The sequence below is a fragment of the Phocoena phocoena genome, chromosome X, assembly GCF_963924675.1.
Source record: "Phocoena phocoena chromosome X, mPhoPho1.1, whole genome shotgun sequence".
Lineage (NCBI taxonomy): Eukaryota > Metazoa > Chordata > Mammalia > Artiodactyla > Phocoenidae > Phocoena > Phocoena phocoena.
In genome coordinates, this window is record NC_089240.1 from 13062127 (window position 1) to 13084997 (window position 22871).

The window sequence follows — 22871 nt, forward strand, 5'->3', positions numbered from 1 at the left end:
GTCTCTAGGAATCTGGTTTCTTTTCCACTCCTCTTTCAGTGGGAGTGACACAAATCTAATCTCAGTCAATTCAGGGGTTTCCTCCAAAGCACATTTTTAAGACCGAAGGTTCTTAAATATCACCAAGGAGACGAAAATGGGAAAAATCTGATCCTGAAGTTCCTCTGTCCTGATTTTTTCTCAACAGCAGATCTGCTACTTGTGGCTCATTGTTTAGGACATGGGGATTATTTTGTTCCATTATCACTCCACTGGGGCACAATGATGGCACCTCCCTCTGAGGCTGCTGGGGCATCACCTGCCCAGACTCACCATGATTCTATTTTCTGTCACACCAGGAGCAAACTTGCCAGCAGGGCTGCAAACACTTTTATTCCTGTCTTCAGAGTGTGTGTAAAAGCTAGGAAGACATTTGGATTTCTCTCTTGCCCTACTCAGGATTAGTTAGAAGCCACTTTAAGTCACTTAGTTTTTGCAGCATTCATTCATCCAAAAATATTTGTTGAATGCATACTATATGCCAAGCACTACACAATGCAGTATGTTCCTGATGACCTAAAGATGTGCTTACCTCTCCCTGGCAGACAGGGCAACTATGAGAGACTTGGCTAGGCATCTTTCTCTGAACATTTCAAGAAGGGCTATAAGCTTAAAAGCCAGGTGCAAGGTGAGGGTTATCTGGATGACAGTTTGCAGAACTAGACTGGAGTCTTAATTCCACTGATAATGTTAAATTCTTTGTAAGAGGAAGACTTCTTTATCACCTACCTTTGTGCTTCTCCCCCCGCCACCCCCCACCATGATACCTAGCACAGTTTTTCCTGCATGTGGCAAATAATCAATAAAAAGGTTTTAAGGGCTTCCCTGGTGGCGCAGTGGTTGAGAGTCCGCCTGCTGATGCAGGGGACAGGGGTTCATGCCCCGGTCCGGGAAGATCCCACATGTTGCGGAGCAGCTGGGCCCGTGAGCCATGGCTGCTGAGCCTGCGTGTCCGGAGCCTGTGCTCCGCAACGGGAGAGGCCACAACAGTGAGAGGCCCGCGTACCACAAAAAAAAAAAAAAAAAAAAAAAAAAAAGGTTTTAAATGAGTATAACTGAATATTTTATGTACCACTCTATTTTCATAAAATTTGAAATATGCCATGCATTTTACTAGAGCAAGATAAAGCTCAGAAATATAGCTTCCTAGCTTTGTGCCATATCTACTGTTTCAAGATAATCAGCCTCTTGGTTTTGACAAGTGTTTTAATAATTATATCCTAAAGATGCTGAGGCAGCTTCCAAAACTAACAAATGCATTATGACTATTTTTTAAAAATCAAAGCTTTTTGAATGGGACGCCTAAAGAGAAAGTAACTTTTCCCTGAAGGAAGTAATTGTCCTATCACGAAAAGAAATTACCGTTAAATGCTGAATTGAATTAACCAGTAAAGAAATACCTTAATCTGCAGTTAGTAATCCCCATGCAGCCCTTCTGGAATTCCAATTGCCATTATTTTTGTGACTCCCCCCCAAATCTACAAATACTCAAGAGCCACTTTGTCTTCTGGAACAAAGCTATTGCTTAAAGTTATTGTGGATTTTAAGAGAAAGTTCAGGATCAAAAACTAAAGGTGAGAACAGGATTTCTATGATGTATTACCTAGAATTGTTTGCTTCAGCCAACCTGGTTCCTGGTCATAGATTCTGAATAGCATAGTAAAATTAATGCTTTTGAACAAGTAAAGGGCTTTAAATTTTCACTTAGCTCTGTTATTTTTTTAAAAAAAGACATGGAAATTAATAGTTCTAAAGTAGAACTTGAACTCTTCCATGTGAACTTGTGGAGTGTTTTCTTTTAATCTTTGACTTTTTCTCGTCGATATAGAGTGAAACTAGATAGGATGAGAATTCTGGCTCATTGATTCGAGTTAAATAAGGCATTACTACAGTTTGAAAACTGAATGAGTCGTTTTGCTCAGCACAAGTCAGTAGCCACCCAGCCAATGGAATACTATGAAAAAATGATCTATCGTGGCCCTTTACATGTTTTATTTTATTTGGTCTGATGCTTATTTTATACCTGATGGAGAGAAGGATGAGGAGTTTTGCAAGCAATGTATGTAGCAATGAATGGGACGGCATCATTCTACTTCCTCTTATTTTTCAGTATCCTGTCATCTCTTCCTTTGGTGAATTTGCGTCCTTCTATTGTATTCCACAGATGATTTTTAAGAAATAAAATGTCAAAACAAAGACTCTTTTTTGTTGAACAATTTGTAGAACAATTAAGGTAGTACTATCAGGGACTGTAAGGAAAGGTGAGATCTTTAAAATAAATAAATAAATGAATAAATAAATAAATATATATGTAAAGTATTATTGGTACTTTGGCCTCATAGTTTCATAACAATGAAGGAATGAAGGAAATGTTCTAGTGTGAGAATTTAAATATTATTTGTAAAACACAAAGAAAGCTTACTGGATTATCACAGTTGTGAGGGGAAAATACATCTCTCCTTTTCCTTAAATGAAATAGAAAAGATGACACATTCACAGAAAGATAGAGAAGATGAAAAGGCAGAGGGCTATGTACCAGATGAAGGAAAAAAATAAAACCCCAGGAAAACAACTAAATGAAGTGGAGATAGGCAACCTTCCAGAAAAAGAATTCAGAATAATGATAGTGAAGATGATCCAGGACCTCGGAAAAAGAATGGAGGCAAAGATCGAGAAGATGCAAGAAATGTTTAACAAAGACCTAGAAGAATTAAAGAACAAAGAAACAGAGATGAACAATACAATAACTGAAATGAAAACTACACTAGAAGGAATCAATAGCAGAATAACTGAAGCAGAAGAATGGATAAGTGACCTGGAAGACAGAATGGTGGAATTCACTGCCACAGAACAGAATAAAGAAAAAAAGAATGAAAAGAAATGAAGACAGCCTAAGAGACCTCTGGGACAACATTAAATGCAACAACATTCACATTATAGGGGTCCAAAAGGAGAAGACAGACAGAAAGGACCCAAGAAAATATTTGAAGAGATTATAGTCGAAAACTTCCCTAACATGCGAAAGGAAATAGCCACCCAAGTCCAGGAAGCACAGAGAGTCCCAGGCAGGATAAACCCAAGGAGAAACACACCGAGACAGATAGTAATCAAACTGACAAAAATTAAAGATAAATTGTTGAAAGCAACAAGGAAAAAACAACAAATAACATACAAGGGAACTCCCATAAGGTTAACAGCTGATTTCTCAGCAGAAACTCTACAAGCTAGAAGGGAGTGGCATGATATACTTAAAGTGATGAAAGGGAAGAACCTACAACCAAGATTACTCTACCCGGCAAGGATCTCATTCAGATTCAACTGAGAAATCAAAAGCTTTAGAGACAAGCAAAAGCTAAGAGAATTCAGCTCCACCAAACCAGCTCTACAACAAATGCTAAAGCAACTTCTCTAAGTGGGAAACACAAGAGAAGAAAAGGACCTACAAAAACAAACCCAAAACAATTAAGAAAATGGTCATAGGAACATACATATCCATAATTACCTTAAACGTGAATGGATTAAATGCTCCAACCAAAAGACACAGGCTTGCTGAATGGATACAAAAACAAGACCTATATATATGCTGTCTACAAGAGACCCACTTCAGACCTAGGGACACATTCAGACTGAAAGTGAGGGAATGGAAAACGATATTCCATGCAAATGGAAATCAAAAGAAAGCTGGAGTAGCAATACTCATATCACATAAAATGGACTTTAAAATAAAGAATGTGGGGCTTCCCTGGTGGCTCAGTGGTTAAGAATCCGCCTGCCAATGCAGGGGACACGGGTTCAAGCCCTGGTCCAGGAAGATCCCACATGCCACGGAGCAAGTAAGCCCACGTGCCACAACTACTGACCCTGTGCTCTAGAGCCCACAAGCCACAACTACTGAGCCCACATGCCACAACTACTGAAGCCCATGCGCCTAGAGCCCGTGCTCTGCAACAAGAGAAGCCACCGCAATGAGAAGCCTGCAGGCACCGCAACGAACTGTAGCCCCTGCCTGCCAAAACTAGAGAAAGCCCAAGCGCAGCACCAAAGACGCAATGCAGCCAAAAATAAATAAATAAATAAAAAGAAAGAAAGAAAGAATGTTACAAGAGACAAGGAAGGACACTACATAATGATCAAGGGGTCAATCCAAGAAGAAGATGTAACAATTATAAATATATATGCACCCAACATAGGAGCACCTCAATACATAAGGCAACTGCTAACAGCTATAAAAGAGGAAATTGACAGTAACACAGTAATAGTGGGGCACTTAAACACCTCACTTACACCAATGGACAGATCATCCAAAGTGAAAATAAATAAGGAAACAGAAGCTTTAAATGACACCATAGACCAGATAGATTTAATTGATATTTATAGGACATTCCATCCAAAAACAGCAGATTACACTTTCTTCTCAAGTGGGCATGGAACATTCTCCAGGATAGATCACATCTTGGGTCACCAATCAAGCCACAGTAAATTTAGGAAAATTGAAATCATATCAAGCATCTTCTCTGACCACAACGCTATGAGATTAGAAGTGAATTACAGGGGAAAAAACGTAGAAAACACAAACACATGGAGGCTAAACAAGACGTTACTAAGTAACCAAAAGGTCACTGAAGAAATCAAAGAGGAAATCAAAAAATACCTAGAGACAAATGACAATGAAAACACGATGATCCAAAACCTATGGGATGCAGCAAAAGCAGTTCTAAGAGGGAAGTTTATAGCTATACAAGCCTACCTCAAGAAACAAGAAAAATCTCAAACAATCTAACCTTACACCTAAAGGAACTAGAGAAAGAGGAACAAACAAAACCCAAAGTTAGCAGAAGGGAAGAAATCATAAAGATCACAGCAGGAATAAATGAAATAGAAACAAAGACAACAATAGCAAAGATCAATAAAACTAAAAGCTGATTCTTTGAGAAGATAAACAAAATTGATAAACCATTAGCCAGACTCATCAAGATAAAAAGGGGAAAGACTCAAATCAATAAAATTAGAAATGAAAAAGGAGAAGTTACAGCGGACATCACAGAAATACAAAGCATCCTAAGAGACTACTACAGGCAACTCTATGCCAATAAAATGGACAACCTGGAAGAAATGGACAAATTCTTAGAAAGGGATAACCTTCCAAGACTGAACCAGGAAGAAACAGAAAATATGAACAGACCAATCACAAGTAATGAAGTTGAAACTGTGATTAAAAATCTTCCAACAAACAAAAGTCCAGGACCAGAGGGCTTCACAGGTGAATTCTATCAAACATTTAGAGAGGAGCTAACACCCATCCTCCTTAAACTCTTCCAGAAAATTGCAGAGGAAGGAACACTCCCAAACTCAGCCTATGAGGCCACCTTCACCCTGATGCCAAAACCAGACAAAGATACTACAGAGAAAGAAAATTACAGACCAATATCACTGATGAATATAGATGCAAAAATCCTCAACAAAATATTAGCAAACAGAATCCAACAACACATTAAAAGGATCATACACCGTGATCAAGTGGGATTTATCCCAGGGATGCAAGGATTCTTCAATATATGTAAATCACTCAATGTGATAAACCATATTAACAAATCGAAGAATAAAAATCATATGATCATCTCAATAGATGGAGAAAAAGCGTTTGACAAAATTCAACACCCATTTATGATAAAAACCCTCCAGAAAGTGGGCATAGAGGGAACCTACCTCAACATAATAAAGGCCATATACGACAAACCCACAGCAAACATCATTCTCAATGGTGAAAAACTGAAACCATTTCCTCTAAGATCAGGAACAAGACAAGGATGTCCACTCTCCCCACTATTACTCAATATAGTTTTGGAAGTCCTAGCCACGGCAATCAGAGAAGAAAGAAATTAAAGGAATCCAAATTGGAAAAGAAGAAGTAAAACTGTCACTGTTCGCAGATGACATGATACTATACATAGAGAATCCTAAAGATGCCAGCAGAAAACTACTAGAGCTAATCAATGAATGTGGTAAAGTTGTAGAATACAAAATTAATGCACAGAAATCTCTTGCATTTGATACACTAGTGATGAAAAATATGAAAGAGAAATTAAGAAACACTCCCATTTACCATTGCAACAAAAAGAATAAAATACCTAGGAATAAAACTACCCAGGGAGACGAAAGACCTGTATGCAGAAAACTATAAGACACTGATGAAAGAAATTAAAGATGACACAAACAAAAGGAGAGATATACCACGTTCTTGGATTGGAAGAATCAACATTGTGAAAATGACCATACTACCCAAAGCAATCTACAGATTCAATGCAATCCCTCTCAAATTACCAATGGCATTTTAAAAAGAACTAGAACAAAAAAATCTTCAAATTTGTATGGAGACACAAAAGACCCCGAATAGCCAAAGCAGTCTTGAGTGAAAAAAACGGAGCTGGAGGAATCAGACTCCCTGACTTCAGACTATACTACAAAGCTACAGTAATCAAGACAATATGGTACTGGCACAAAAACAGAAACATAGATCCATGGAACAAGATAGAAAGCCCAGAGATAAACCCACGCACCTATGGTCAACTAATCTATGACAAAGGAGGCAAGGATATACAATGGAGAAAAGATAGTCTCTTCAATAAGTGGTGCTGGGAAAACGGGACAGCTACATGTAAAAGAATGAAATTAGAACACTCCCTAACACCATACACAAAAATAAACTCCAAATGGATTAGAGACCTAAATGTAAGACCAGACACTATAAAACTCTTAGAGGAAAACATAGGAAGAACACTCTTTGACATAAATCACAGCAAGATCTGTTTTGACCCACCTCCTAGAGTAATGGAAATAAAAACAAAAATAAACAAATGGGGCCTAATGAAACTTCAAAGTTTTGCACAGCAAAGGAAACCATAAACAAGACGAAAAGACAACCCTCAGAATGGGAGAAAATATTCAGAAACGATGCAACAGACAAAGGATTAGTCTCCAAAATATATGCTCATGCAGCTCAATATTAAAAAAACAAACAACCCAATCCAAAAATGGTCAGAAGACCTAAATAGACATTTCTCCAAAGAAGACATACAGATGGCCAACAGGCACATGAAAAGCTGCTCAACATCACTAATTATTAGAGAAATGCAAATCACAACTACAATGAGGTATCACCTCACACCAGTTAGAATGGGCATCATCAGAAAATCTACAAACAACAAATGCTGGAGCGGGTGTGGAGAAAAGGGAACCCTCTTGCACTGTTGGTGGGAATGTAAATTGATACAGCCACTATGGAGAACAGTATGGAGGTTCCTTAAAAAACTAAAAATAGAATTACCATATGATCCAGCAATCCCACTACTAGGCATATACCCAGAGAAAACCATAATTCAAAAAGACACATGCACCCCAATGTTCATTGCAGCACTATTTATAATAGCCAGGTCATGGAAGCAACCTAAATGCCCATCGACAGACGAATGGGTAAAGAAGATGTGTATATTCCATATATACAATGGAATATTACTCAGCCATAAAAAGGAACAAAATTGGGTCATTTGTTGAGACGTGGATGAATCTAGAGACTGTTACACAGACTGAAGTAAGTCAGAAAGAGAAAAACAAGTATCGTATATTAACGCATGTATGTGGAAACTAGAAGAATGTTACAGATTAACCAGTTTGCAGGGCAGAAATTGAGACACAGATGTAGAAAACAAATGTGTGGACACCAAGGGGGGAAAGTAGTGGGGTGGTAGTGGTGGTGGTGGTGTGATGAATTGGCGACTGGGATTGACATGTATACACTGATGTGTATAAAACTGATGACTAATAAGGACCTGCTGTATTAAAAAAAATTTAATTTAATTTAAAAATTAAAAAATAAGACATACAAAAGATAATTAAATAACCTTCAATTAATTTAGTTAAACAGAACCTATTCCTTGAACACATAAGTAAAATTAAGATTCAGATTTCCTTCTTGCAAAATATACAAAGAAGTGTAAAATTAATAGAAAATTGTATAGTTTGGTAAAATAAATACACATGCAAAGATATTCAGTATTTTTGGCTTGAACACTGTAGTGCTAGCTCACATTGCCTGTTTCAGCAATGTTCTTAGCTTTCTAAGGTCCCATTTTACAGGATTGTAAATACCGTTTAAGAAATTTGAACCTATTGGCCATTCACACCATGGTGCTTTCATTGGGCCCACACCCAGCTAAAATGTGATCGAAGGAGGTGATTTGACCTGGTGTACATTTTTGAAGAAACCTCTCACTATTCTGTGAATACAGTGTTGGAAGGGGCATAAACAAACAGGAGCTCCACTAAACAGGAGCTTGAGCTTGGGTAAAAGGAAGAAGAAATTTTGCAACCTGCTTTGCAGCCCCATGCAGCCACTTTGAATCTGAGGGTAGAGTTCAAAGGGAGATGGGAGGAGGTGGAGACTAAGGAACAAATCTGGCATTTTGCTCAGAGCCCCAGTGGTGACCACTAGGTGATGGGAAACTATTTCTCTGCAGTGCTTTTAGACATTTTTGGTAGGGTGCCGTTTTTAAGTTACTGATCCATAATTTTCTCTTGACGTCCGTGGCACACACTCTTCTGGTTTTCCTCCTACTTTACTGGCTTCCCCTTCTCCGTGTCCTTTGCTAGTTCCTTCTCTAACCTAAATATTGAATATCTCATGGTTCATTCAGTCTTAGGTTTTGTTTCTTCTTCTACTTTTTTCCTAGTTAGGCTCATCCAGAACCCTGGCTTTATATACCACCTATAAGCCAATGCCTCCCAAAATATGTGTCCAGTCCCAGAGTCTCACCTTCAAATCCTAACTCCTATTCCAGATGCCCACCAGATATCTTCACAATGAATAAACTGAAAAGCATTTCAAACTTAACACATTCAAAATAGAACCAATGGCTTTCTCCCTCACTCTGTCTCCCTGCTGGTCTTTCCCATTTCAGTTAATGGCCCCACCATCCACCCAGATGCTCAAGACACAGACATCTAATCCATTGGCATTTCCTATTGGTTCTACCTCTATAATATGACCATGCTGTTGTCTGCCACCTGGACTACTGCAGTAGTCTCCTGAGTGGCCTGCCCTCTTCCTCCCTGGCCCCCTTCCAACACTGTATTCACAGAATAGTGAGAGGTTTCTTCAAAAATGTACACCAGGTCAAATCACCTCCTTCGATCACATTCTACAGTGACTCCCCAGAGCACTTAGAGTCTGAGCTCCTTCCCTAACATGGCCTCCGTGGTCTTACTCCTACCTCCACTCCAACCTCGTCTCATTTCACAATTGCTCTGCAGAATCGTTCCAGACACATTAGCCTCAAACATGTCAATCTGTTCCCCATTCAAGGTACTTGCACTGTGTGCTCTCTCTTCCTAGAATACTTCTTCCTAGACTTTTACATGGTTAGGGTGTTCTCATTCTTCAAGTCTTAGCTCAAACCTGACCACAGAGAAGTTTCCCTGACTTTCTTCACTCTATAATAGTTGGCTCCTGCCACACCACATGGTTATTCTTGATATACTACTCTGTTTGTTTTCTACATACAAATAATTGAAAATTGAAACGATCTTTATTTGTTTTATTTTCTGCTTTCTAGTTTTTTCACAGAATGTGAGCTCCTTCAAGGCACATACTTCATCAAGTAAGAGACACTTTGCAAGCCAAGTTATCCCATAGAAGTATTTCAAGAAATAATTAGCTCATGGTGGCACATGTTTTGTATTGCTCAAAACTATATCCAGTTCTATCGCAGTATCTGGCACAAGTTTGGTATTCAGTGAATATTGTTTCAATAAATGAATGACAATGAATAGAATAACAGAAAGATGGAAGGAAGAAAACAGCCTTCAGTCTTCAGATGTCTGGTTCAGGAAAATCTAGTCTCTTGTAATTGAGCCCAGTGTCCCTTCCTTCACCCCTACTCACATCCCTCCAATCCTGGAAGAAGGAAACAATGAGAGAGAAGAACAAAGTGGAAGAATTAATATTATTGTCTTCTTTCTAGTGAAAGTCGATCTTTTCTACCGCAGGATCACTGCCCTTTGTCTCCTCCCTCTGGATCGTAAAAGGGTCCCCTGGGATCCCTGTATCAAAAGAAACTCCAGAACTTGTCTTGCAAAAAAGCTGGGGGTCCTCTTTATTTAGTACAACTTTTTTGAGAAATAGAAAGAATATTACCACATAGTTTCAGTTTCTACTTCCTTTTGAACAACATTTCCAAGTAATTCAACAAAGCTATTTATTTTACAAAGAAAAATATCACTCTTGAATTTTACTCTCTACTTTTATTAAAAATTTTAAATAGAAATAGATGAATTATCCAATTCATCTCTAATTAAATTGGATAATAAGGCCCCCAAAGGATCATTTCTCACAAAGTCTTATAATCAATATCTGAAAATATTGCATAATGATAACCATCCACCATAGAAATGGGCTATCAGTTCGTTGATAATATTCTCAGATGAATTTCGTTGCTATAATTCCCTTTGAGTAATTCAATAGTAAACCTGTATCTCAAAACCAAAACTAGAAATGGCAATACAACTTAGATTAGCTCATTTGAAAAACAAGGGGAAAACATATTTAATAAAAAGAAATTCACAGTTGGTCTGGTAATTTCAAGGTACTATAGCAAAATAGCCATAAGCATATTTTATTTCTCATATACACTTATCAAATTTTGAATGGTCTTGTTTACTTCCCTGTGTGAGCTAGCTGTATGTAGGATGTAAGTTAAGCACTAATACTTCCATCTTAAAATCTTTTTAAAAACTTTTCCACTTAAAAAAAAAAAAAAAAAAAAAAAACTTTTCCACTTAGACAATTAGCTAATTCAACAGCTAGTAGGTACATGGTGGGAACCCAAGAGATACGTGTTAATGACTTTGATTCTGCAAGTATCTATTGTGCATACCCTATGTGTAGGGCGATTCACTCAGTGCTGGAGAATACAATGGGAACTAAGAGAAGGGCCAGTAAAGCTCAGTGGCTGACAGGATGGACTTTGGAAATATGGCCCTGAGTTCAAATCCTGAGTCTATCACTTGGTAACTGAATAATATTGGCAAGTTATCTTACCTCTCTAAGCCTCACTTATCTATCTCATCTATAAAACTAAAAGTATCATTTGCCTCCTGGGATGGTTTTAAGAAATAAATGAAGTCACATATGTAAAGGGATTAACACAGTGACTGACACATCTTAAATGCTCAAAAATGCTTCTTGTTGCCATTGTAATGATTGGTATTACATGGTCCCTGGCTCCCTGAGAGCCTAGGATTTAAGGAGAGAAATAAGCATGTATGTGATTATCACATAGTGGAACGAAAAGCACACCATCTGTGTTTGTCCATAAATGAGTCAACCCAAGGCTCTAAGTTTATAAACTAGATGATATTTTGCCACACAATAAAATGTCAGTTCTGTCTACACATAGCAATCAGGTGTAGTGTTGTCTTGGATTAGTATGAACAATCTGATTTTCTGAGTATGGAATTTAATCTCAGTCTATGAGTTAAAAGATGATTATTCTTCCTTTCCCTTAAAAAAATTCAGATAGATAATGCTGCTTTGCCAACAATCTTCTATATGCTCTTATAAAATTATGAAAAGATATCATGTAATTCTTAAATAAGAAATATTATTCTTAAAGTCCAACCTCCATTTTTATCCTCAGCATCCAAAAGGATTGTAAAACGTCAGTACTACAAGAACAAATGAAATAAGTGGCATTGCTAAATTAAAAAGAACATAGACTGAATTTTTTTAAAGAAGCATTTTGGGTGTGAGTCATACCTCTCCAAGCCCTGGTAATGAGCAAATTCTTTTTCTCAAGATTTCCCTCAAACTAGGCCTTTCTGTCCAATTGTAAAATTATCTGGATAATTCTGTTCAGCAAACATCTATAAAATATTTCTTACATGTTAAGCACCATGGATGCCCAGAGCTCAATAAAACACAGTTCTTTCACTGAAATACTTGTCATGCTAATGGTGAAGACAAACAAGTAAACTACTTCTCCATTTATTCTAAAATGTTGATTATTTACTCACATTTATCATCTCTAAAATTGAAATGCATCTTTCAGTCAACAGCAATTTATAACTCCTATCAGCCAGGTGACATTCATGATGTATTGCCTGCATATGCATCTTAGTTATCTGCATAACAAATTACCCCAAAACTTAGTGGCTGAAAGCAGCAATGTTTATTACATGAAATATTTTGTAGATCAGGAGATCAGGCATGGCTCAGCTGAGTCCTCTGACTCCAGAACTCTCAGAAGCTGCAATCAAGGTATCTTCTGGGGCTATAACTGTCTTAAGGCTCAACAGGGGGTGGATCTGCTTTCAAGCTGACTCAGGTGATTGTTGACTGGATTTAGTTTCCCATGGGCTATTCAAGTGAGGTCTTGGTTCCTCATGAGCCATTGGCCAGAGACTTCCTTTGGTTCCTTGACTAGTGGTCTCCAGATTGGGCAGCCCATGACATGACAGATGGCTTTACTAGAGTGAGAAAGCAAGAGGGAGAGAGGGAGAGACAGAGTCAGATAGCCAGAAAGAAGTTGGTCTTTTGTAACCTAATTTCACAAGTGTCATCCCAACGCTTTGCTGAATTCTGTTCATGAGAAGCAAGTCACTAGGTCCAGCCCATACTCAGTGGGAGGAGACTATACAAGGGTGTGAATACCAGGAGGTGAAGATCACTGGGAGCCATTTTAGAAGTTGTCTGCCACATTGCCTGTGATTATGGAATTTAGTTTATTCCTAGGGGTATGACTGGCCACAGCAATCCCTTGACATTTCAGTCCACAAACCATTTTTAAGGACAATATGAGGAAGGAAGATGAATCCTAGTTTTCCGAAAATGGTTTATTAGCACCTTCTGGTAGCAGAATGGATGTCAGGGGCTTGGGAGAAAATTCAGAGATAACTGGTAGAGCACACTTTAAAGAAATGCTTCAGCAACAATGCTGTTTTGCGTATGTTCTCTTCTAGGAGTTTTAGGTGTCATGTCTTATATTTAAGTCTTTAAGCCATTTTGAGTTTATTTTTGTGTATGGCATGAGGGTGTGTTTTAACTTCGTTGATTTACATACAGCTGTCCAACTTTCCCAATACCAGTTGCTGAAGAGACTGTCTTCTCCATTGTATATTCTTGCTTCCTTTGTTGAAGATTAATTGACTGTAGGTGTGTGGGTTTATTTCTGGGCTCTCTATTCTCTCTGTTCTGTTCCATTGATCCATAAGTCTGTTTTTGTGCCAATACCATGCTGTTTTGATTACTGTAGCTTTGTAGTATTGTCTGAAGTCTGGGAGGGTTGTGCCTTCAGCTTTGTTCTTTTTCCTCAGGATTGGTTTGGCAATTCTGGGTCTTTTATGGTTCTGTATAAACTGGGATTATTTGTTCTAGTTCTGTGAAAAATGTCCTGGGTAATTTGATAGGGATCACGTTAAATCTGTGGATTGCTTTGGGTAGTATAGCATCAAAGCTGTTGCTGGGACAATACTATGTGGGGAAAGGTGAACATCAATGCTTCTGAATAGCAAATGATTTAGAAAATTTAGACCCTGAATGGGAAAAGGTTTTAGGAATACCTTGACCAATTTATTTCATGTATATTTTTCATTTTATGAATGCAAAATAATAATATATGATTAAACCCCATGTCTAAATAAGTATAAAACAGCTCTTTCAATAAGCTTAAAATTAAAAACTAAATAATATTGAAAGCATCATATCAGAGTTTAATTGGCAACATTTTTTTCTTTTTAGTGTTATATGAAATAATTTCCCACAATTAAAGGCATCTTAAATTCAATGACTCAAGAAACAATTACAATGCAGCGTGATGAGTTTAAAAACCTGAGGTAAGTTATCCCTACCTATGGACTCTCTAACCATGCCAGGGAGTCTGCAGTCTAGCCAAGATGTGTCTTCAGTGGATCACTCATATGGACATTTACATACCTCATTTAAAGTTCAATGAAAGTGAACAACTAAAACTTCTGAAACACTAGAGAAAAAGTTAAAGGTGATCGTAAACAATCTCATATATTGTGCAATGGAAAGGAAGACTTGAGAGATGACAAAAGTGTCCTGTCAAGCACAGTAGAAGTGATTTTCATCAAAATGAGATAACTTTTTATAACTCCCAACTGTGGTTCCCAGTGTGCAATCACAGACCCCAAGAGTTAGGAATTATTGCAGCGGGCCCGTGAACCCATGTGCACATGAAACATTTTATGTAGAATGGCTAAATAATATCTCAAACTTTTTTTTTTTTTTTGCGGTATGCGAGCCTCTCACTGCTGTGGCCTCACCCCTTGCAGAGCACAGGCTCCGGACGCTCAGGCTCAGCGGCCATGGCTCACGGGCCCAACCGCTCCACAGCATGTGGGATCTTCCTGGACCGGGGCACAAACCCGTGTCCCCTGCATCAGCAGGCGGACTCTCAACCACTGCGCCACCAGGGAAGCCCTCAAACATTTTTAAACCACTGTTTTTCAAATGCATTAAAGGTGCTTTGTTATTAATTAAATACACATGATTTTCAAGTAATTTTTGACATCATCCTAACTTTTTTATTGTGGTTTATTTAAGCAACAAGCATTAGAAATATAACTATTAAAGAATCCATGAAATTTTTACTATTAAAAAATACCCTCTATGACAAAAATTCTGGGAACTACTGTCCTCAGGCTTCCTGAGTTTCAAACCTAAGCATGTTCAAAAATGCTTCATTTTCTATGTCCCCATAGCCTTAGGAAATCATTTATCTCCACATTACTGGTTAAAGACCGTTCTCTTGCTATCACTCTTTCTATTTGAAATTTCATACCCATAGATAAAACTTGTCACGATTTTAGAAAAAACTCCATTTTTATTCCAACACATTAAAAGGAAATCCATTTTGTTTCTGAGAGTAACGAATTGAATTTTAAAAGAATTTCTTTTTCTCTCTTGGTTCCTTAAAGTCAGATTTTTTCCTCTAATTAATGTCAGGCCATCTTTCATTTTTAAACAGCATTACCCTAAGAACGTTGGTTTAATTTTTTTCAATTTAAATGGTTGAGTCGCAGTGCAATGATGATTTTATTATACAATTAAGAAGCCAGAATACCAAAAATTAGCCAAGATGGTAAAACTATTAGTGCTCTGTCACAGCCAAAATGATTCATTTACTTACCACAAGAGATTAAATTGGTCATAATTCAGGTATATACTTGATAAAATGGAAAGAGAAAATTTTAGTAAGTATACTCTTATTAACATGTTTTCTATTCATAAGAGACTTCAAGTGTCTCTCTCTTTTTTCTTTTTTATAAATTTATTTATTTATTTATTTTTGGCTGTGTTGGGTCTTCGTTGCTGCGCACGGGCTTTCTCTAGTTGCGGCGAGCGGGAGCTACTCTTTGAAGCGGTACGCGGGTTTCTCGTTGCAGTGGCTTCTCGTGTTGTGGAGCATGGGCTCTAGGCACGTGGGCTTCAGTAGTTGTGGCATGCGGGCTCAGTAGTTGTGGCTCATGGGCTCTAGAGTGCAGGCTCAGTAGTTGTGGTGCATGGACTTAGTGGCTCCACTGCATGTGGGATCTTCCCGGACCAGGGCTCGAACCCATGTCCCCTGCATTGGCAGACGGATTCTTAACCACTGCACCACCAGGGAAGCCCTCAAGTATCTCTTGATATGAGCTCTAGGGTTAACAAAAAATTCAAATACATGCTCATATTGTTCTACACATAACTTGAGCACAGTTGCCATTTATTTGTAGGTTCAAGATCAAGAGAGTGATTCAATTTAAGCATGTGTTGTTTTGAATAAAGCAGGCTTGAGGACCATGTCCTACTGATACAAGGCAAACTAAAAGACATCATTCTACACCCCTGTTCATCTGATACATTTCTCAAATATCCACTTGATAAGGAAAACAGAATTAAGGAGCTCCATTTTCAGTTGGCAATTCAGCATTAAGTATAAAAAAATAGGTCTGGATAGCTGGCCAATCCATTATTTAAGTCATCAAACAACAAATATTTATTGAGTGACTCATATGCTTCCAACACCAGGCTAGAGCTGGGCAGACAGCAGTGAATGATACTTGATGCCCCTGCTCTCAGGAAGCTTGGAATCTATTTGGGATTCAGAAAGGAAAGAAACTAATTACAAATTAGTGTCAATGGCACTACCAAAAGGTTTCCTCCAGGATGCTTTGGAACCACAGGAGAGGTTCCCAACCCAACGGTAAAGAATCAAGGAAGACTTCTCAGGGAAAGTTAGCCCAGCACCTGGTGGGGTGAGGGGTGGGGATGGGGTAGAGGAGTGGTCCAAGCAGAGGGAAGAGCATGAGACAGAGCATGGGTGGGATTGGGGAACTGAAAGTAAAGGTTCAGTCTATTGCTATTAAATGAAATAGGAAATAAAACCTCTAAAAGGCTTTATTGGCTTTTGTGATAAGCTGTACATCAGAAAAAAAGTGGCATGGTCAGTGTGACGTATTACATACTCCAGAGACTTTAAAGTGATGGATAACTTAAGGTTAACACAGGAGTAAAGAACGCAGCAAACTTTGAATACATGAATACTTTTAAAGGACTACCACATATACTGTGTTGGATTAAAAGTTCGAGTGATTGACATAGCCCTCTACCAGCTAAAGGAAAATATCCTTCATTGAAATGCTGAGATGCCTCTATGGATTTTTCTTCTTTCATTTTCTGAAATACATTTTTTGTGTAGATATGCTTAAGTCAGTAATAAAACATGATCCAGACTACAAATGTTTTTTGACGCAACAAATTTTAGTAAGTCATCTAGCACCGAAAATGAGGTTAGACTGTGGTCAGGGAACTCAATTCAATGTTAGAACATCCATCAGTGATGCTTTCATTCAAGGTAATATGTCAATCTGTCAAGATATCTAGTTGATTGACATTTTTGTGGAGATTCCAAATTTCTTCTTTTCCCACCTCTGAGTTCCCACTTCTATCATTGTATAGGCTTCAAATGGAAAACCCAGCCAGAAATATGACACCTTTCAACAGTCTCCTGACATGTTATTTCAATTTCTATTTGTCAATTCTAACTGAGATGTAGGCATAGCAAACATTACACTGCCAAGCCCCAGACTGAGTCTGGTGCTGGGGGCTTGAGAAGGTGAAATCAAGCTGTGGGTTGTCAGCAGATCATGTAGTTGTCCATAAGGCTGATCATATCAAAACCACATGTTCGGGACTTCCCTGGTGGCGCAGTGGTTAAGAATCTGCCTGCCAATGCAGGGGACATGGGTTCAATCCCTGGTCCGGGAAGATCTTACGTGCCGCGGAGCAACTAAGCCTGTGCGCCACAACTACTGAGCCTGCGCTCTAGAGCCCGTGAGCCACAACTACGAGTCCACCTGCCACAACTACTGAGCCCACGTGCCACAGCTACTGAAGCTCGCATGTCTAGAGCCCGTGCTCTGCAACAATAGAAGCCACCGCAGTGAGAAGCCCGCATGCTGCAACGAGTAGCCCCCACTCACCACAACTAGAGAAAGCCCACGCACAGCAATGAAGACCCAACGCAGCCAAAAATCAATCAATTAATTAAAAAAAACCACATTCTATTCTTCAAAGTATATATACTTGGAAGAATATTCAACATATAAAGCATAAAAACTAGCAATATGAAAAAAAAAAAAACTAGCAATATGCTAGAGCTATTAGACACATCGGTTAGGATTATAGTTAAATTATAACTAAAGGGTCACAAAGTCCAATCAGGATATATATTCCTAGAATTCAACCTTAGGATGCCATTTGCATAAACTACAGTGTAAACTGTACGTCTAGGAGTTTTGTAGTGTGCCTGTCCTATTAGCAAGAATATTTAGACGATTGCTGCTTGGCTACAAAGTATCTCTTTCTATGAGTTAATATGCTCTGGGGATGGTACTTATTTTTCCTTTTTTTTTTTTTTTTTTTTTTGCTAAGGTGTTATGATACAGTGACCCCTGGAAGAGTAGAGGAAAAGTGAGTGGAGAGATAAAGAAGGGATAACTTTCCCTATTCCTTTCTCCCCATACACTCCTACCCAAACACACACCAGCCAGACAGGCTACTTTTGTACCTCACTGGAGAGGGAAATTGGGTATGTAAGCCAAAAGAGAGAGTTGTGTTGATGAGTTTATAAGACTGGGCTGTTCCTTATCCAATTTAATGGAGAGAGATGGAGAAGACATTCACATCACTTCAGTGCTGGGAACCCACAGCAGCAGGTAATGCAGACTAGGCAGTAGCAGTTACGCCCAGCTGAGAAGCCACAGAGGCATGTAAGGACCAGAGTGGCTGCAACGGGCACAGATAGCCATGGTGGAGCCAGAGCCAATCAGGGTCAGATTTGTAAAACACTGTTGCAGGAAATCCTCCCACATAACAACATGGAGAGCCTTTGAAAAAGACAGAAGGGCTGGGAGGAGCAAAAAATTGGGGGATATTACTGTCAATGTGACTGCAGACTTCCTCAGAGTCTGGAGTGACCTGGGATATTTAGGTTTCAAAATGTAACTTTGATTTGAAAAGTAAGCCTATAAACTTAGAACGCTGTTGTTTCCTAACATACCATGAAAATAAACACAGGGATTGAAAAAATGAATAGAGAAGGCAAAAACAAAGAGTCTTCGATGTCACTTAATAACTATTGCAACTGCTCTTTAAAACTCATTGTAGCCTTATTGTCACAAATTGAAAAACACTAGGATGGGGCTGGTGGAGACAAAAAGAAAGGGAGAGACCCTGGATGGATGAAAAAAGTGAGGCAGAGAGAGGTCCAGCCTCTGCCTCCTGGGGCTGCCCTACATGCCTAGGTTACCCCTTCCCAAGTGCCGCCTCCTAAAATGCCTTTGACACCCATCTCCATTTGTCTCAGGGACAAGCCGTGCAGAGCTGGCCTAAATAGCTGTATTGATTGATCTTTACTTCTGTAGGCATTTGCTCAGATCATCAGCAGCTTTTCTCAGCCTCCAGTACAGCTCAGACGCTCAAGAGTTATCCATGTGTGAGATGATATTGCAGTGTGATAAGTAATTCCACCAGCCAAACTGAACCCCTCGGTTAACAAAGTGTTTATTCAGCTTCTCTTGCTGGATGGAACTGAGCCCAGGGGTTAGAGCTGAGGGTTTCCTCTTTGTACCAAAGCTATAACACCCAGCTGGGAGGTGATCAAAAACTTTAAACCACTAAGCAAGAAAGTAAACAAGCTAAAACAAGGATGAGATTGCTGGCTCAGAAAGTGGCTTAAAGAATAGGACATCTCGGGACTTTCCTGGTGGCACAGTAGTTAAGAATCCGCCTGCCAATGCAGGGGACACAGGTTCGATCCCTGGTCCGCAAAGATCCCACATGCCACAGAGCAGCTAAGCCCGTGTGTCACAGCTACTGAGCCTGTGCTCTAGAGCCTGCAAGCCACAACTACTGAGCCTGCGTGCCACAACTACTGAAGCCCGCACGCCTAGAGCCCGTGCTCCACAGCAAGAGAAGCCACTGCAATGAGAAGCCCACACACCACAACTGTAGAAAGCCCACGCGCAGCAGCAAAGACCCAACGCAGCCAAAAATAAATAAATAAATAAATTTATTTAAAAAAAGAATAGGACATGTCTTGAGTGGCCAATCCTTTCTGTGTTTGCTTTAATCCATTCTCTAGATTGTAAGTTTTTCAACGTTGGCACTACTGATATTTGGGGCCAGATAATTCTTTGTTGTAGGTGCTGGCCTGAGCTCTGTAGGATGTTTAGATGTCTCTACTCACTAGACGCCAATAGCAATCCTGGCCCCTAGTTATCAAAGTCAAAAATATCTCCAGAGGTTGCCTAATGTCCCTTAGGGGCCAAATAATCCACACCTGAGAATCAGTGATCTAAAATTAAAGGTCTTCCTAACTGACAGCCTATGCTATATCAACAACAGCACACACAAAAACAAAACAAAAACAAAGAACCTGCCAATCAAAGTGATTTATGGGATTTTTTTTTTTTTTTAATAAAAAGGCCAAATGCCAGCTTTCTCTTTTTGTTTTTGGTTTGCTTGTTTGTCTTTTTCTGTTATTCGAGGAAAAGAATCAGGTAGAAAGAGAAAAAGGTTATGTCTCGTGTTGAGCACCTAACATATCCACATTTCTTGCATGTGTACATTTAGTCCACGTTAGGAGAATACAAATGCAAAAGAAAATAATTGAAGTAGAGAAGAATTTGCTACTCCAAGATATGCCTCTTTGGCATAAGGATTATTTTGAGCTGGTTATTTTTTTAAGAAACAGCAGACATAGGAAAAGCTCTGAAATATGAGTAGTAGAAGTTACCCTTTTTGAAGAGACATTTACATTTACAGTTATAAAAAAAATCTCCATTTATAAGGGTGTCTCCCTCTCTGTACCAGGAAGAGAAGGATGGTTCTAAATCTCTAGAAACTCTTCTCAATGGAGAAGGCAGGGAATTAAATTTGAAGACAACCCTGTCCTTGTTTACTGTGCTTCTCCTGGTTGCCTCCCACAACTTCCCCCACCCCCACAAAGTCTTCTTTTGTCTTTAGCTGGAAATAGTATTTAAGGTGGTGACTTGGGCCATTTCGGGGAGTTAGTCTTCCTGGGTCTCTCCCCTGTATACAAGAGGTATACATGTTATTAAACTTCTGTTTGTTTTTCTCCTATTAATCTGTCTTTTATTACAGGGGCTCTCAGCCAAGAACCTAGAAGAGTAGAGGAAAAATTATTTTTCCTCTCCTACAAAATATTGTAATTCTAAGAACCAACCTCCAAATTTGCACTAAATTTCTCAAGAATGAGCCAAGCAGACATCTAATACTGTTTTAGAGCCTAAAAACAAATGTAAATTCATAATATACAGTGGGAGTAAAACTGATCTTCAAAAGAATCATTCAAACTGTTTTTTCAACAGGATTCTCTCAAAACTAGACAAATGACTCCCTTAGTACATGGACTCTGTAGCATCAAAATGACCAATGATTGGAGTTTTTTGGCCAAACTACTGGACAGAGTGAAGGAGGGAGGAATGGAGAAGACACAGGGCTGTTAAGACAGCCCAGTCCATCATTCAGTATCATGAAGGTAAGAAGAAATTGTTTGGCAGCTACTTTTTGCTATCATCAATTTTTTTTAAATAGCATTTTTTTTTTTTTTTGCGGTACACGGGCCTCTCACTGTTGTGGCCTCTTCCGTTGCGGAGCACAGGCTCCGGACATGCAGGCTCAGCGGCCACGGCTCACAGGCCCAGCTGCTCCGCGGCATGTGGGATCTTCCCGGACCGGGACACGAACCCATGTCCCCTGCATCGGCAGGCGGACTCTCAACCACTGCACCACCAGGGAAGCCCTTTAAATAGGATTTGATTTTTTTTCTTGACTGTGAAGTTACTCATTGTAGGAAATTCTGAAAATACTCAAAAGAATGCCCCACTTTGAGATAATGACTATTAACTTTTTTCCTTCTAGCCTTTTTCCATGCATATGCAGTAAACAAAATTGGGCTTATACTACAAATTTCGAAATAATATTTTTTTAAAAATAAAATTGTAAAGCCCAATTTTTGACTTAACTTTGTATTGTGGAAGTGCCGTCATGTCACTGGAGTTATTTATTCTTTCATATGTTTGTTTTTCACTCCATTATTCAACAAGTATTTTTGAGTACCTCTGACATACCAGGCACTATTCTCATGGCAGGAGATACAGCAGTGACCAGAAGGGACAGAATCCTCAGCCCGGATGGGGCATATGTTCCAAAGTGGGACAGCCAGCAATAAGCAAATGAATAAGTACTATATTTTGCATGTAAGACAGTGATAAGAAAAATGGAGAAAAATAAGACAGAAAAGGGTTGAGAGAGCAGTTTGGTGTGTGTTTGAGGGACTGCATCTGCATTAAAAAGAGGTCAGAAAAGTCTTCAGTGAGAAGGTAGCATTTGAGCAAAGACCTGAAGGAGGTGAAGGAGCTATTCTTAAGGATATCAGGGAAATCCTTCCAGACCAAGAGAATTGGGCAGGAGCCCATCTCCAGTGTTTCAGGGGCCATGAGAGCTGACAGAGTGGGAAGGGGTGCCACTGAAGGGGGGTTGGGGGAGAGGAGTTTTAAGGGCTTGGGCTTTGATGGTGTATGAGATGGGAGACGTGGGGTCCAGGGATGGCTTACCATCTAACTAATTCACAGATAGTGCTTGAGGAAGAGACTGACTCTATGCAGGGGGCAACACCAAGAACAGAAAGCCTGGTTGGGAGGCTACCACAGGATCTAGGTAAGGCCTGATGTAGGATTAGACACAGGTAGAGGTGACAGAAGTAGTTGGATTCTGGATATATCTTGAAAGTCAGAACAACAGGATTCCAGAGGTATCAGTTATGCAGGGTACAAGGGAAAAAAAGAAGAGTCAGGAATGACTCGAAGATTTTTGGGCTTGAGAATATTGCTCTAAATTACAACTTTAGTAAGTGCATAATTTATGACAGTTCTTTTTAAGGTATTCTCATTCTGTAGGCAGTTTCAAAATTAAAAAGAAATAACAAGACTAATCACAAGAAGGTCATCTTTATTTGAATATAAGTTTGACAACCAGAAATCAATAGTGTAAGTTCAAATAAATCAAAAGGGGCTTCCCTGGTGGCACAGTGATTGAGAGTCCGCCTGCCGATGCAGGGGACACGGGTTTGTGCCCCGGTCCGGGAAGATCCCACATGCCGCGGAGTGGCTGGGCCCGTGAGCCACGGCTGCTGAGCCTGTGTGTCCGGAGACTGTGCTCCACAACGGGAGAGGCCACAACAGTGAGAGGCCCA